Source organism: Lolium rigidum, chromosome 4 (assembly GCF_022539505.1).
Source record: "Lolium rigidum isolate FL_2022 chromosome 4, APGP_CSIRO_Lrig_0.1, whole genome shotgun sequence".
Classification (NCBI taxonomy): Eukaryota; Viridiplantae; Streptophyta; class Magnoliopsida; order Poales; family Poaceae; genus Lolium; species Lolium rigidum.
This window is the reverse complement of record NC_061511.1, coordinates 166210743-166226294: the sequence shown is the minus strand read 5'-3', so window position 1 is coordinate 166226294 and position 15552 is coordinate 166210743. Positions and strand designations below refer to the sequence as shown.

General features: G+C 46.5%; 1 pseudogene; it reads left to right on the top strand.

Annotated features, from left to right (window-relative positions):
- The first annotated feature begins 262 nt into the window (after positions 1-262).
- LOC124647758 overlaps positions 263-15552 on the top strand; it is a 27155-nt pseudogene continuing 11865 nt past the window's right edge.

The window sequence follows — 15552 nt, the reverse complement described above, 5'->3', positions numbered from 1 at the left end:
GCGGAAGCACCGGTGTCCATGAACCAGTCGCCACCGCCACCATACGCCCCGGCGGAGGAGGCGCTCTGGAGGGCGGTCAGGAGCGCGGGTTCCCACGGGGTCGCACCCGGTGGGGCGGCGTAGGCCGGGGCGGGTTGGGGCGCCGCGTAGAACGCCTGGTGAGTGGCTGGGCGCGGCCCCATGATGCCCGGGTAGGGGGCGCGCGGCACAGGCATGGAGTAGGCGTGAACGACCCCGGTCCACGGATTGTGACCGGCGGTCCATGGCGGAGGGGCGGTGTGCTTTGAGGTGGACGAGGCGCGAGAGGCGTTGGCACCGGCATTGCCACCGCCGTTGCCACCACCGCCACGGCGGCGACGGCCGCGGCGACCACTCGCCGAGGTCGCCGTCCGGCCGGTCCGGGGCCCGGTCCGGCCGGCCCGGGCGCCGGCGTGGCCGGTCCATGATCCGGTCGGACCAGCCCGGTGACCGGGCTGGCCGGTCCACGGCCTGGTCGGACCGGGCGGCTGGCCGGTGGCGGGGAAGCCCGGCGGCGGTCCCGTGGGACGAGGTGCAGGGGCGCGGGGGCCTGGGCACCGCGGGAGAAGCCGGCGACGAAGGTAGTGTGGGCCGCCCGAGCCCGAAGGTGCTTGAGGCGGCGCTCCTCGAGGCGTAGGTAGGCCACGGCCTGCTCGAAGGTAGGCGTGGTGAGGAGCGTGAGGTTGGAGGCGGCATTGCTGAGATCCTCGCCGAGACCCGCCAACAGGGTGGAGAGCATGATCTTGTCATCGATCGGGAACTCCAAGTCACGGAGCTCGTCGGAGAGGCTCTTCAGCTTGAGGGCGTAGTCGTCGAGAGACAGGTCGTTCTGGTGGGTGCCAAAGAACTCCTGCTGGAGGAAGGTGACCCGCTGGATTTTGCTGTCGGTGAAGAGACCGGTGATCTTGGCCCAGACCGTGTGGGCGAATTCGCCCGTCGCGGACGACGGTGCGGAAGATGTTGTTGGAGACGGTCTGGTAGAACCAGCGGATGATGGTGGCGTCGATGGCGAGCCACTCGGGGCCGTGCGGCATGGCGAGGAGGTCGATGGTGCCGTCGACGTGATCGAGGAGATCATACTCGCGGAAGAGTAGCCCGAAGTACGTCTTCCACGGGAAGAAGTTGGCAGCGGTGGTGGAGAGCTTCACCCAGCACGCGCTCGGCGAAGGGGATGTCGCGGATGACGGCGACGGAGGGGCCGGCGAAGGGGTTGCTGCTGCCGGAGCCGGAGGAGAAGCCGGAGGCGGAGGAGTCGAAGTGATCCATGGCGGAAGTGGTGGTGGTGGTGGTAGGCGGAAGTGGTGGTGGTGAGGGTGAGGGCCGGCGGCACCCGAGATGAGAAGGGGCGGCGACTAGGGTTTGTGGGAGGTGGAGGCCGGCGGCGCCCTAGGGAGGAGGGGGCGGCGGCTAGGGTTGGGGAGGTGGAGGCCGGCGGCGCCCTAGGGAGAAGGGGGGCGGCGGCTAGGTCAGGACCCGAAGGGTCTCTGATACCATGTAGAATAGTTATTGGAGATTGCACAGCACCCATAGGGCCGGCTGCTCATGTGTATATAGGCGGACACATGTACAATTACAGGTACAACCCTGAGAAAACACGGGGACCTATACCTATACAATATGTTAGTCAACAAAAATCAACTAGTTACCTGTTCATATCTTAATTTCCATTTTAAGATATAAAATTGCATTTGTTATTACATTGATATTACACTGCAGCCACTTTGTACGTAACTAGGGGTCCCCTGCAACTCTAAAAGAAAGGAAAAATAAAAAATGGCTACAACTTTAGTCGGGTTACTTCCATCCTTCACTATGGTTATAATCATCAGTAGCTCCTTTATATACTTTAGAAACATGGGCCTAGTAGGCCCACATAAAAGACACATGGTCAGTAATTTGGGCCGTGTCATGCCCTTGACCAAACAACATGTGCGATGGTATGAATATGATACTATACACGGTTGTTTTCGTCGATCCTTTTAGCATGCGGTTATTTTAGAACAGTGTATGTACAAACATTAATCTGCCAAGGTGTTGCTCAACTGTGTGTGATTACCGATTAGGTGTCCGCGTGCGGCGAACCATCGTTGATCGCTGTTTTTTCAGGTAGCAACAATGTTTGTGAACAATGCTGAGTTTGTAGTGCAATATAAGCATAAAAATTGTAGCACACCATTGTGTCTGAACACGGAACTGTCATGTACGTAGCAGGTTCGCATTGCTGAAGTACTACGAGTTTGGACAGAAGCTAGTACACGTACAGCGTCGATTGAGTTGACAACAGCTACAACAGGTTCACTGGTACGCGACAATGCTCGTCGACTGCAAACCAATTAAGGAACTGTTTCGATGACAGGGAAGCGGACTTAGGACTGACGATGATCTGATAGCAAGCCAACTATCTGTTGGACTTAACTGTTTTGTTCAGGCCGTGCGGTTTGCATCACATATTATGAGCTCAACTGTGACTATCCAACAGCATGAGCTGCAAGCCTGCAATATGCCAGTCGATCTTGACAGTTAATCTATATGGAACTAACATTCCAATGCATGTGGTAATTTGTCTGGAAGTGGACCGGTGGAACAAAACTCGGACGAATAAGGGAAATTATGTACTACCTCTGTCCATATTTTGATGTCAAAAATTTGTCTAAATTCAAATGTATCTAGACACACTTTAGTGCATAGATATATTCGAATTTAAACGAACCATTAGACATTTATTAATGGACGGAGGGAGTACAATTTGTGTTATGGCAGACATAGTTTTGTGCAGAAATCGAGGACAAACTTTGTTATATTGTGATCCAAATTCATATACTAAAGGGAGGCTAACTTCTGACGAGCGGAGCGAGACCCGTCGCCGGAGACTTGGGCCGAAGCGTAGCGGAGTCAGAAGTTAGTCCATACGTCGTGCCATACAGGGACGCCTGCGGGGGGTGCGGGGGGCGGCAGCCCCCGCGGTACGGTACGGATCGTTGGCACCGCCTATATATACATCTTGTAAGCCGCCGGCTAGGGTTCATCAGATTATAAGATAACCCACGGCGTTTGTAAACACCTCCCGATATAGTGAAGTTTTGCTGGCTGGCGCCCGTGGTTTTTTCCCCTTTTATGTTGGAAGGGGTTTTCCACGTTAAATCTTGTGTCCCCTGTGTGTGTTCTTGTTTCGTTCTTCGTTATTTGCTTGTCGCTTTTATAACAAGTGGTATCAGAGCCCGTGTTTCAATCTAGGGTTTTGCGACATGTCTTCTTTGAAGTTCGATCTACCGCAGCTGGATTATACCACGAGATTTTCTCTCGTGGCAAGTGAAGATGAGGGCGATACTTACCCAATCTTCTCGATCCGGATGAAGCTCTTGATGGTTTTGGCAAGAAAGATGCCAAGACCTGGACCGACGATGAAAAGAGGAAAGACCGTAAGGCTTTTTCATTAATTCAGCTTCATCTATCCAACAATATCTTGCGAGAAGTGCTTGGCTGATAAATCCGCATGCGGCGTTGTGGTTGAAACCGGAATCGATCCGCATGTCCAAAGATCTAACCAAGTAAGATGCACGTGAAGATGAAGTTGTTCTCGCACAAGCTGCAAGAAGGTGCGTCAATGATGAATCACCTATCGATCTTTAAAGAGATCGTTTCGATTTGCTGTCCATGGAGGTATAATATGATGATGAGGATCTAGCTCTTATACCGTTAGTCTCGTTGCCTAATTCTTTTGCGAATTTTCGAGACACCTTGTTATACAAGTCGTGATGAACTAACCCTTGCCGAAGTTTATGAGGCCCTCCAACGAGAGGGAAAATATGAAATCTATGGTGCGTGCAGAGGGTTCGTCATCTAAGGCAGAAGCACTCGCAGGTCCGAGGCGAGGACCGAGAACAGAAACAACAACTACAACGAGAGATAAGAGCAAGACCGACGGAGGTCGCTCAAAGTCCAAGGAACGAGATGGTAAGTTCTCGCAAGTATTGTAAGAAAACTAGCCACAATATTGATGATTGCTGGAAGTTGCGGAACAAAGAGAAAAGAAACGGTACTTACCAACCGAAAAACAAATCCGAGGGTGATGGTAAGGCTGCTGTTGTTTCCGATGATAATTCCGATGGCGATTGCCTAGTTGTTTTTGCTGGTTGTGTTTCGGTAATGATGAGTGGATCCTTGATTCCGCATGTTCGTTTCATATTTGTTGTAACAAAGACCGGTTCGATTCTTATGAGTTTGTGCGAGTGGAGATGTTGTGCGTATGGGAGATAACAACCCACGTGAGATCGTGGGCATTGGTTCCGTTCGGATCAAGATGCATGATGGCATGACACGCACTCGACAGGATGTGAGACACATACCCGGCATGGCCGGAAATCTGATCTCTCTCGGTACCTTTGATGTTGACGGGTACAAACACTCCGGTTCTCGCGGAGTTCGAAGGTATCAAAAGGTTCTCTCGTTCATATGATTGGTGATATGAATTCCGCAAAATTATATGTTCTTAGAGGAAGCACTTTGTCCGGTATTGCTGCTGCTCGTTATTCCCGATGAACCCGGTAAAACTAATCTGTGGCATATGCGTCTTGGGCATATGAGTGAACATGGCATGGCGAGAATTGCACAGAGAGACCTGCTAGATGGCTGCAACTTGAGTAAGTTTGAGTTCTCGTGAGCACTCGCATTTTTGGTAAGCATAAAAGAGTTAAATTCAATGCTTCCGTTCATACCACCAAAGGGATTTTAGATTATGTGCATGCTGATGTGTGGGGACCTTCCCGCAAGACTTCTCTTGGTGGTGCAAATTACATGCTTACTATCATAGATGATTACTCCGGAAAAGTGTGGCCTTTCTTTCTGAAACATAAATCTGATGTGTTTGATGCTTTTAGAAAGTGGAAAGTTATGGTAGAGAAGCAAACAGAAAAGAAAGTTAAATTGCTTCGTACTGACAATGGCATGGAGTTTTGTTCTACTGTTTTCAATGATTATTGCAGCGACGAAGGCATTGTCAAGCACCACACCATCCCATACACTCCTCAACAGAATGGTGTGGCGGAGAGGATGAACAGAACCATCATCTCCAAGGCTCGCTGCATGTTGTCCAATGCTGGTATGCATAGACGTTTTTGGGCTGAAGCAGCCTCCACCGCCTGTTACTTGATAAACAGGTCACCTTGTATTCCGCTTGATAAGAAGACTCCTATTGAGGTATGGTCTGGTTCACCTGCTGATTATTCACGGTTGAGAGTTTTCGGTTGTAATCGCTTATGCTCATGTTGATAATGGAAAGCTAGAGCCTAGGGCTGTTAAGTGTGTGTTTCTTGGTTATGGTTCAGGAGTTAAGGCATACAAGTTATGTAATCCTGAAACTAAGAAAGTTTTGCATAGCAGGAATGTAGTCTTTAATGAGGCTGTCATGTTTTATAAGAGTTCATCTACAGATGTTACTGATGCTGTTGATTTTTCTGATAATTCTGATGATGAGCAACAGAGGATCAGCGTGCAGGTGGAGCACGTGGAGGAGAAAGAAAATGATGTTGCTGAAAATGATAACAATGTGGTTCAGCACTCACCCTCTGTTTTGCAGCAAACAAATGGTTCCATTGCTGCAGATAGACCGAGGCGTAACAAAGGTCCACGTCCTCGTTTAATTGAAGAGTGTAATCTTGTTCATCATGCTTTGAGTTGTGCTGAACAGGTGGAGCATGATACTGAACCTGCTACATATACTGAGGCTGTTGCATCCGTTGACCGCGTGAAGTGGATTTTTGCTATGCAAGAGGAGATGCAATCGCTTGACAAGAATGGCACATGGGATGTTGTGCCCTTGCCTAAACAAAAGAAGGCTGTCCGCTTGTAAGTGGATATTTAAAAGAAAGGAAGGTTTGTCTCCTAATGAGCCTCCAAGGTTTAAGGCAAGGTTAGTAGCAAAAGGTTTCAGCCAAATTCCAGGTATTGACTATAATGATGTATTCTCTCCGGTTGTGAAGCATAGTTCCATTCGTGTATTCTTTGGTATTGTGGCTATGCATGATCTTGAGCTTGAGCAGTTAGGTGTGAAGACTGCGCTTCGCATGGAGAGCTTGAGGAGGAGATATACATGGACCAGCTGAAGGTTTTGTTGTGCACAGTAAAGAGGATCTTGTTTGCAAGTTGAAGAGGTCCCTTTATGGTTTGAAACAGTCTCCAAGACAGGTGGTACAAAATGTTTGATTCATTTATGCTTGCACATGAGTTTAAGAGATCTAAGTATGATAGTTGTGTTTATATCAAGTTTGTTAATGGATCACCAATATACTTGCTGTTATATGTTGATGATATGTTGATTGCTGCCAAGAGCAAGAAAGAGATCACTACTTTAAAGTCACAATTAAGTAGTGAGTTTGAGATGAAGGATCTGCTGCTAAGAAAATACTAGGTATGGAAATTACAAGAGACAGAAAATCTAGTGTGTTATTTCTTAGTCAGCAAAATTACATTCAGAAAGTTCTTCATCGCTTTAATATGCATGATGCAAAGTCTGTTAGTACACCTATTGCTCCTCACTTCAAATTGTCAGCATTGCAATGTCCTAGTACTGATGAAGATATTGAGTACATGTCACGACTTCCATATTCTAGTGTTGTTGATTCCTTGATGTATGCCATGGTTTGTTCTCGTCCTGATTTATCATATGCTATGAGTTTGGTTAGTCGATACATGGCTGATCCTGGTAAAGAACATTGGAGAGCTGTTCAGTGGATTTTCAGGTACCTTCGTGGCACATCCAAAGCTTGCTTGAAGTTTGGCAAGACTGTGTTATCACCAGAATTTGACCGGATCAGAGGTGGGCCGCGATTAAAGATGGGCTTGAAGAATATACATGGAGGAAATTCATGAATCGGCCTTATATGCAAAGTTTGGGCTAGTTTGCCCGTGTATCTGTAATATAGTAGGATACGTGTCGGTTAGATAGAATTTGGCTCGTGCACGGTTGGGATTATTCCCACGTTAGAAAGTCTACGGACTATAAATATGTATTTAGGGTTACTGAAATAAACAACAATCACGTTCACCACAAACCAATCTAGGCGCATCGCCAACTCCCTTGTCTCGAGGGTTTCTTCCGGGTAAGCATCATGCTGCCTAGATCGCATCTTGCGATCTAGGCAGTACACGTTTATTCGCTGTTCATGCGTTGTTCGTGCTGAAGCCTTGTTGATGGCGAGCAACGTAGTTATCATAGACGTGTTAGGGTTAGCATTGTTTCATCGTATTATATGCTTTCGTCCGTGCAACCCTTAGACGTCTAGCCGCCCTTACACCTATCTTAGGTGTAAGGGCGGCACCTCGCTTGATCATTATTTAGTAGATCCGATCCGTTATGATTGCTCCTTGTTCTTCAAGGATTAGTTTAATATCTGCATAGTTAGGCCTTACAAACGGGTTGAAGGATCCAGTAGCGCGTAGGGTGTAGTTTGCTAGCCCTAGACAGGATGTTCCGGGGATCAACTTCATGTTGGTTTTTAGGCCTTGTCTAGGGTCGGTTTACGATCACCGTGCGTGGCCGCCAGGCTCAATCACGCGTAGGATGTTCCGATTATGTGGTGAAAACCCTAAATCGTAGTAGGTCGTTTTAGCTTTATTTTGATCAAGCAGGACCACCATCTGATCGTACACCTCGTACGGATCATGGGTGGATCGGCTCCTTGAGCCGATTCACAGACAACTCGAGAGCCGATCGAGGCTCGTATTTAATGTTTACGTGTATGCCATGCAGAAACTAAGCGAGGCAAATCCATCACCTTCCCGACCAGGTATAGGTCGGTGGCACGCCCTTGCACCAAGCATCGGACGTGCGTGCCGAGTCTTTGCGGGCCGTCGCTCGAGGGACCAGGGCCAGCCGCAGTCCCGGGAGCCTCCCGGCTCTATCGTGTTGCCCGTCGCTGCTCGCCGGTGGGTTTCGACCGCAACACATTCTCGGCACGCCCGGTGGGACCGTCTTCGACATCAACCGCATCGCCATCTACATCCGAGATGGCGGAAGGCACTCCGGTCACGTACGAGGATCCGACCGAGGAGCTCAAGAAGAAGTATGACGAGGTCAAAGCGATCCTCGAAGCCGACCTCATCGGCTCTTTCCGGAGAACCCGCTCACACGGCATCGGGTGGAAAGGGTTCTCACCCGAAGGCGCGCTCGATGGAGTGGACCTGTCCGCCCCGTCGAAGAACGCACCAGGTCTCTCGCGTCGGGATATTAATTTCATGGTAGCTCATTCGCTGCACCGCCATTCCGAGAGCTCGGTGAACACTTTGGAGCGTGTCGCTCTTCGGGTGATCCAGGAAATCATGAGGCATCGGTACTCTCCGTCGGGACCAGCTCTAGGGACTCACCAGGGAGAGATGCCACTCCGAGTCCCGACCACCGCTGCCGTTTGCGTTGGCAGCACCCGGAAGTGCCGAGTTCACCGGCATACGTCGTCTGCAAGATCGGTGGTGACCCTAGTGATTACCGGTTCTTGCATGAGGCGCCTAAGGAGATCCCTCGCGGATACACGTGCACATACGTGCCGGACCTGCAATGAACTCGGGCACTCACGAACCGCGACCGCAACAAGCAGGGACTTCCGGAACAGCCAGGAGGAACTTCGGGAACAGATCTTGAGAAGCGGACGTGGCTAGCTAAGTATGCCACTCCGATAAACCTCCGCAGCCCAACTCCTGCAGCTTGGCTCGCAGCTTGAGAAGCAAGCGTGGCTGGCTAAGTATGCCACTCCGGCGAATCTTCGCAGTTCGACTCCCGCAGCCAGCACCGCGGATCAGATCAGCACAATCTTGAGAGACCAGTTCGGCATCGTGCCGAAAAGGAGGGCAATCGGCTATTCCAAGCCGTACCCCGACGAGTACGAATTGATCCCACTACCACCCAAATATCGGCTCCCCGAATTCTCCAAATTTAGTGGATCGGATGGTTCCAGCTCAATCGAGCATGTGAGCCGATATTTGGCACAGTCGGGCACGATCTCAGCATCAGATGAGCTGCGTGTGAGGTTCTTCGCACAGTCCCTCACAGGATCGGCTTTCGGGTGGTACACATCGCTGCCACCAGACTCAATCCGGACTTGGAAGCAATTGGAGGAGCAGTTCCACATGCGCATCACTCGGAGGCTTCCGAGGCCGGCATTGCCGATCTAGCACAAGTACGACGAAGCGTGGAGAAACAGTTGTCGAATACGTCCAGCCGCTTCGAGACCGTTAGGAACCGATGCTATTCGGCTCGTGTGACCGAAAAAGAAGCAGCCGAGTTGGCGGTGGTGGGTCTCGCATCACCGATCAAGGACGTGGCCTCCCAGCGGACTACCCTTCACCGGCGCACATGGTGCGAAGCCGTCATTATATGAGCAGCGCCACCCGCAGGTATACCAGGATAAATTCAAGCGTGCGGTGGTCCCGGTCGAGGCGGATGAAGATGAAGGATCTCGCGGGAGATCAAGAGGTACCGATGGCTGAATGGACTCGGGGGCAAGCCCCGTGTCCCGCAAGTGGGTTAAGCCACAAGGTCCTCCAAGAGGGTTTGACTTCGACGTGACCAAAGCTGAGCAGTATTTTCGACCTCTTACTTAAGGAGAAGCAACTAAAGGTACCCGAAAGCCACAAGATCCCCACGGCTCGAGAGCTGAATGGAAAGCCATACCGCAAGTGGCATAACACGTTCACCCATGCCACCGACGACCGCAGGGTGTGGCGTCGCGCAGATCCAAATGGCGATAGAGCAAGGGCGTCTAATTTTCAGCCAGTACGCCATGAAAGTCGACACACACCCCTTCCCCGCCGTTAACATGGTGGAGTGCACTTACCCTGGGAGGTGCCAGCCAAGTTTCTCATTTAACATCAACATGGTAGGACCTGGGCACCACTCTGGTAAGGACAGAGACGAGTGATGCGTGTAATTGACACGTCCGTTGGGAACCCCAAGAGGAAGGTGTGATGCGCACAGCGGCAAGTTTCCCTCAGTAAGAAACCAAGGTTTAATCGAACCAGTAGGAGTCAAGAAGCACGTTGAAGGTTGATGGCGGCGGGATGTAGTGCGGCGCAACACCGGAGATTCCGGCGCCAACGTGGAACCTGCACAACACAACCAAAGTACTTTGCCCCAACGAAACAGTGAGGTTGTCAATCTCACCGGCTTGCTGTAACAAAGGATTAACCGTATTGTGTGGAAGATGATTGTTTGCAGTGAAAATAGTAAAACAAGTATTGCAGCAGATTTGTATTTCAGTATTAAAAGAATGGACCGGGGTCCACAGTTCACTAGAGGTGTCTCTCCCATAAGATAAAAGCATGTTGGGTGAACAAATTACGGTCGGGCAATTGACAAATAGAGAGGGCATAACAATGCACATACATGACATGATAAGTATAGTGAGATTTAATTGGGCATTACGACAAAGTACATAGACCGCCATCCAACCGCATCTATGCCTAAAAAGTCCACCTTCAGAGTTATCGTCCGAACCCCTCCAAGCATTAAGTTGCTAACAATCGTGACAATTGCATTAAGTATGGTGCGTAATGTAATCAACAACTACATCCTCTGACATAGCGCCAATGTTTTATCCCTAGTGGCAACAAGCACAACACAACCTTAGAACTTTTCGTCACTCGTCCCAGTGTCAATGCGTGCATGAACCCACTATCGAGCATAAATACTCCCTCTTGGAGTTAAAAGTAAAAAACTTGGCCGAGCCTCTACTAGTAACTGGAGAGCATGCAAGATCATAAACAACACATATGTAATAACTTGATAATTAACATGACATGGTATTCTCTATCCATCGGATCCCGACAAACACAACATATAGAATTACAGATAGATGATCTTGATCATGTTAGGCAGCTCACAAGATCCAACAATGAAGCACAATGAGGAGAAGACAACCATCTAGCTACCGCTATGGACCCATAGTCCAGGGGTGAACTACTCACTCATCACTCCGGAGGCGACCATGGCGGTGTAGAGTCCTCCCGGGAGATGAATCCCCTCTCCGGCAGGGTGCCGGAGGAGATCTCCGTAATCCCCCGAGATGGGATCGGCGGCGGCGGCGTCTCGCAAGGTTTTCCGTATCGTGGTTTTTCGCCTCGGGGTTTCGCGACGGAGGCTTTAAGTAGGCGGAAGGGCAGAGTCGGGGCCCGACGAGGGGCCACACCATAGGGCGGCGCGGGCCCCCTAGGCCGCGCCGCCTTGTGGTGTCGCCATCTCGTGGCCCCACTTCGTATGTTCTTCGGTCTTCCGGAAGCTCCGTGGAAAAATAGGCCCCCGGGTCTTCGTTTCGTCCAATTCCGAGAATATTTCGTTACTAGGATTTCTGAAACCAAAAACAGCGTAGAAACAGAACCGGCACTTCGGCATCTTGTTAATAGGTTAGTTCCGTAAAAATGCACGAATATGACATAAAGTGTGCATAAAACATGTAGGTATCATCAATAATATGGCATAGAACATAAGAAATTATCGATACGTCAGAGACGTATCAAGCATCCCCAAGCTTAGTTCTGCTCGTCCCGAGAGTGTAAAATGATAACAAAGATAATTTCCGAAGTGATATGCCATCATAACCTTGATCATACTATTTGTAAACATATGTAGTGAATGCAGCGATCAAAACAATGGTAATGACATGAGTAAACAAGTGAATCATAAAGCAAAGACTTTTCATGAATAGTACTTCAAGACAAGTATTAATAAGTCTTGCATAAGAGTTAACTCATAAAGCAATAAATCAAAGTAAAGGTATTGAAGCAACACAAAGGAAGATTAAGTTTCAGCGGTTGCTTTCAACTTGTAACATGTATATCTCATGGATAATTGTCAACATAGAGTAATATAACAAGTACAATATGCAAGTATGTAGGAATCAATGCACAGCTTCACACAAGTGTTTGCTTCTTGAGGTGGAGAGAAATAGGTGAACCGACTCAACATAAAAGTAAAAGAATGGTCCTTCAAAGAGGAAAGCATTGATTGCTATATTTGTGCTAGAGCTTTTATTTTGAAAACATGAAACAATTTTGTCAACGGTAGTAATAAAGCATATGAGTTATGTACATTATATCTTACAAGTTGCAAGTCTCATGCATAGTATACTAATAGTGCCCGCACCTTGTCCTAATTAACTTGGACTACCTGGATCTTTGCAATGCACATGTTTTGACCAAGTGTCACAATGGGGTACCTCCATGCCGCCTGTACAAAGGTCTAAGGAGAAAGCTCGCATTTTGGATTTCTCGCTTTTGATTATTCTCAACTTAGACATCCATACCGGGACAACATGGACAACAGATAATGGACTCCTCTTTAATGCATAAGCATGTGGCAACAATTATTATTCTCATATGAGATTGAGGATATATGTCCAAACTGAAACTTCCACCATGATTCATGGCTTTAGTTAGCGGCCCAATGTTCTTCTCTAACAATATGCATGCTCCAACCATGAAGGTGGTAGATCTCTCTTGCTTCGTACAAGACGGACATGCATAGCAACTCACATGATATTCAACAAAGAATAGTTGATGGCGTCCCCGAAACATGGTTATCGCTCAACAAGCAACTTAATAAGAGATAAAGTGCATAAGTACATATTCAATACCACAATAGTTTTTAAGCTATTTGTCCCATGAGCTATATATTGCAAAGGTGAATGATGGAATTTTAAAGGTAGCACTCAAGCAATTTACTTTGGAATGGCTGGATAAATACCATGTAGTAGGTAGGTATGGTGGACACAAATGGCATAGTGGTTGGCTCAAGGATTTTGGATGCATGAGAAGTATTCCCTCTCGATACAAGGTTTAGGCTAGCAAGGTTATTTGAAACAAACACAAGGATGAACGAGTACAGCAAAACTCACATAAAAGACATATGGTAAACATTATAAGACTCCATACCGTCTTCCTTGTTGTTCAAAACTCAATACTAGATGTTATCTAGACTCTAGAGAAACCAAATATGCAAACCAAATTAGCAAGCTCTAAGTATTTCTTCATTAATGGGTGCGAAGTATATGATGCAAGAGCTTAAACATGAGCACAACAATCTCCAAGTATCAAATTATCCAAGACATTTTAGAGTTACTACATGTAGCATTTTCCAATTCCAACCATATAACAATTTAACGAAGTAGAAACTTCGCCATGAATACTATGAGTAGAGCCTAAGGACATATTTGTCCATATGCTACAGCGGAGCGTGTCTCTCTCCCATAAAGTGAATGCTAGGATCCATTTTATTCAAACAAAACAAAAAACAAAAACAAACCGACGCTCCAAGCAAAGTACATAAGATGTGACGGAATAAAAATATAGTTTCGTGGGAGGAACTCGATAATGTTGTCGATGAAGAAGGGGATGCCTTGGGCATCCCCAAGCTTAGACGCTTGAGTCTTCTTAGAATATGCAGGGGTGAACCACCGGGGCATCCCCAAGCTTAGAGCTTTCACTCTCCTTGATCATATTGCATCATACTCCTCTCTTGATCCTTGAAAACTTCCTCCACACCAAACTCGAAACAACTCATTAGAGGGTTAGTGCATAATAAAAATTCACATGTTAAGAGGTGACACAATCATTCTTAACACTTCTGGACATTGCATAAAGCTATTGGACATTAGTGGATCAAAGAAATTCATCCAACATAGCAAAAGAGGCAATGCGAAATAAAAGACAGAATCTGTCAAAACAGAACAGATCCGTAAAGATGGATTTTATTAGGCCACCAGACTTGCTCAAACGAAAATTCTCAAATTGAATGAAAGTTGCGTACATATCTGAGGATCATGCTCGTAAATTGGCTTAATTTTCTGACCTACCTACAGGGAGATAGACCCAGATTCGTGACAAAGAAAGAAATCTGGAACTGCGCAGTAATCCAAATCTAGTACTTACTTTTCTATCAAAGACTTTACTTGGCACAACAAAACATCAAAACTAAGATAAGGAGAGGTTGCTAAAGTAGTAAACAACTTCCAAGACACAAATATAAAACAAAAATATTGTAGTAAAAACATGGGTTGTCTCCCATAAGCGCTTTTCTTTAACGCCTTTCAGCCTAGGCGCGTAAAGTGTAACTCAAGTAACATCGAGAGATGAAGCATCAACATCATAATTTGTTCTAATAATAGAATCATAAGGTACCTTCATTCTCTTTCTAGGGAAGTGTTCCATACCTTTCTTGAGAGGAAATTGATATTTAATATTACCTTCCTTCATATCAATAGTAGCACCAACGGTTCGAAGAAAAGGTCTTCCCAATATAATGGGGCAAGATGCATTGCATTCAATATCCAAGACAACAAAATCAACGGGGACAAGGTTATTGTTAACCATAATATGAACATTATCAATTTTCCCCAAAGGTTTCTTTTTAGCATTATCAGCGAGATTAACATCCAAATAACAATTCTTCAATGGTGGCAAGTCAAGCATATCATAGACTTTTTTAGGCATAACAGAAATACTTGCACCAAGATCACATAAAGCATTACAATCAAAATCTTTGACTCTCATTTTAATGATGGGCTCCCAACCATCCTCTAGCTTTCTAGGAATAGAAGTCTCAAGTTTTAGTTTCTCTTCTCTAGCTTTTATGAGAGCATTTGTAATATGTTTTGTGAAAGCCAAATTTATAGCACTAGCATTGGGACTTTTAGCAAGTTTTTGCAAGAACTTTATAACTTCAGAGATGTGGCAATCATCAAAATCTAAATCATTACAATCTAAAGCAATGGGATTATCATCCCCAAGGTTGGAAAAAATTTCAGCAGTTTTATCACAAGCAGTTTAGCAGCTTTAGCAATTCAGTAATTTTGCGCGCTTTGCACTAGGAGTAGAAGCATTGCCAACACCAATTATTTTACCATTAATAGTAGGAGGTGCAGCAACATGTGAATCATTAGCATTGCTAGTGGTGGTAATAGTCCAAACTTTAGCTACATTTTCCTTTTTAGCTAGTTTTTTATTTTCTTCTCTATCCCACCTAGCACGCAATGTCAGCCATTAATCTTATATTCTCATTAATTCTAACTTGGATGGCATTTGCTGTAGTAACAATTTTATTTTCAATATCCCTATTAGGCATAACTTTCGATTTCAAAAGATCAACATCGTAGGCAAGACTATCAACTCTAGAAACAAGAATATCAATTTTATTGAGCCTTTCCTCAACAGATTTGTTAAAGGCAAGTTTGTGTACTAATAAATTCTTTAAGCATGGCTTCAAGTCCAGGGGGTGTATTCCTATTATTGTTGTAAGAATTCCCATAAGAATTAGCATAACCGTTACCATTATTATAAGGATATGGCCTATAGTTATTACTAGAATTGTTCCGATAAGCATTGTTGTTGAAATTATTATTTTTAATGAAGTTTACATCAACATGTTCTTATTGGGCAACCAATGAAGCTAATGGAACATTATTAGGATCAACATTAGTCCTATCATTCGCAAGCATAGACATAATAGCATCAACCTTATCATTCAAGGAAGAGGATTCTTCAACAATTTACCTT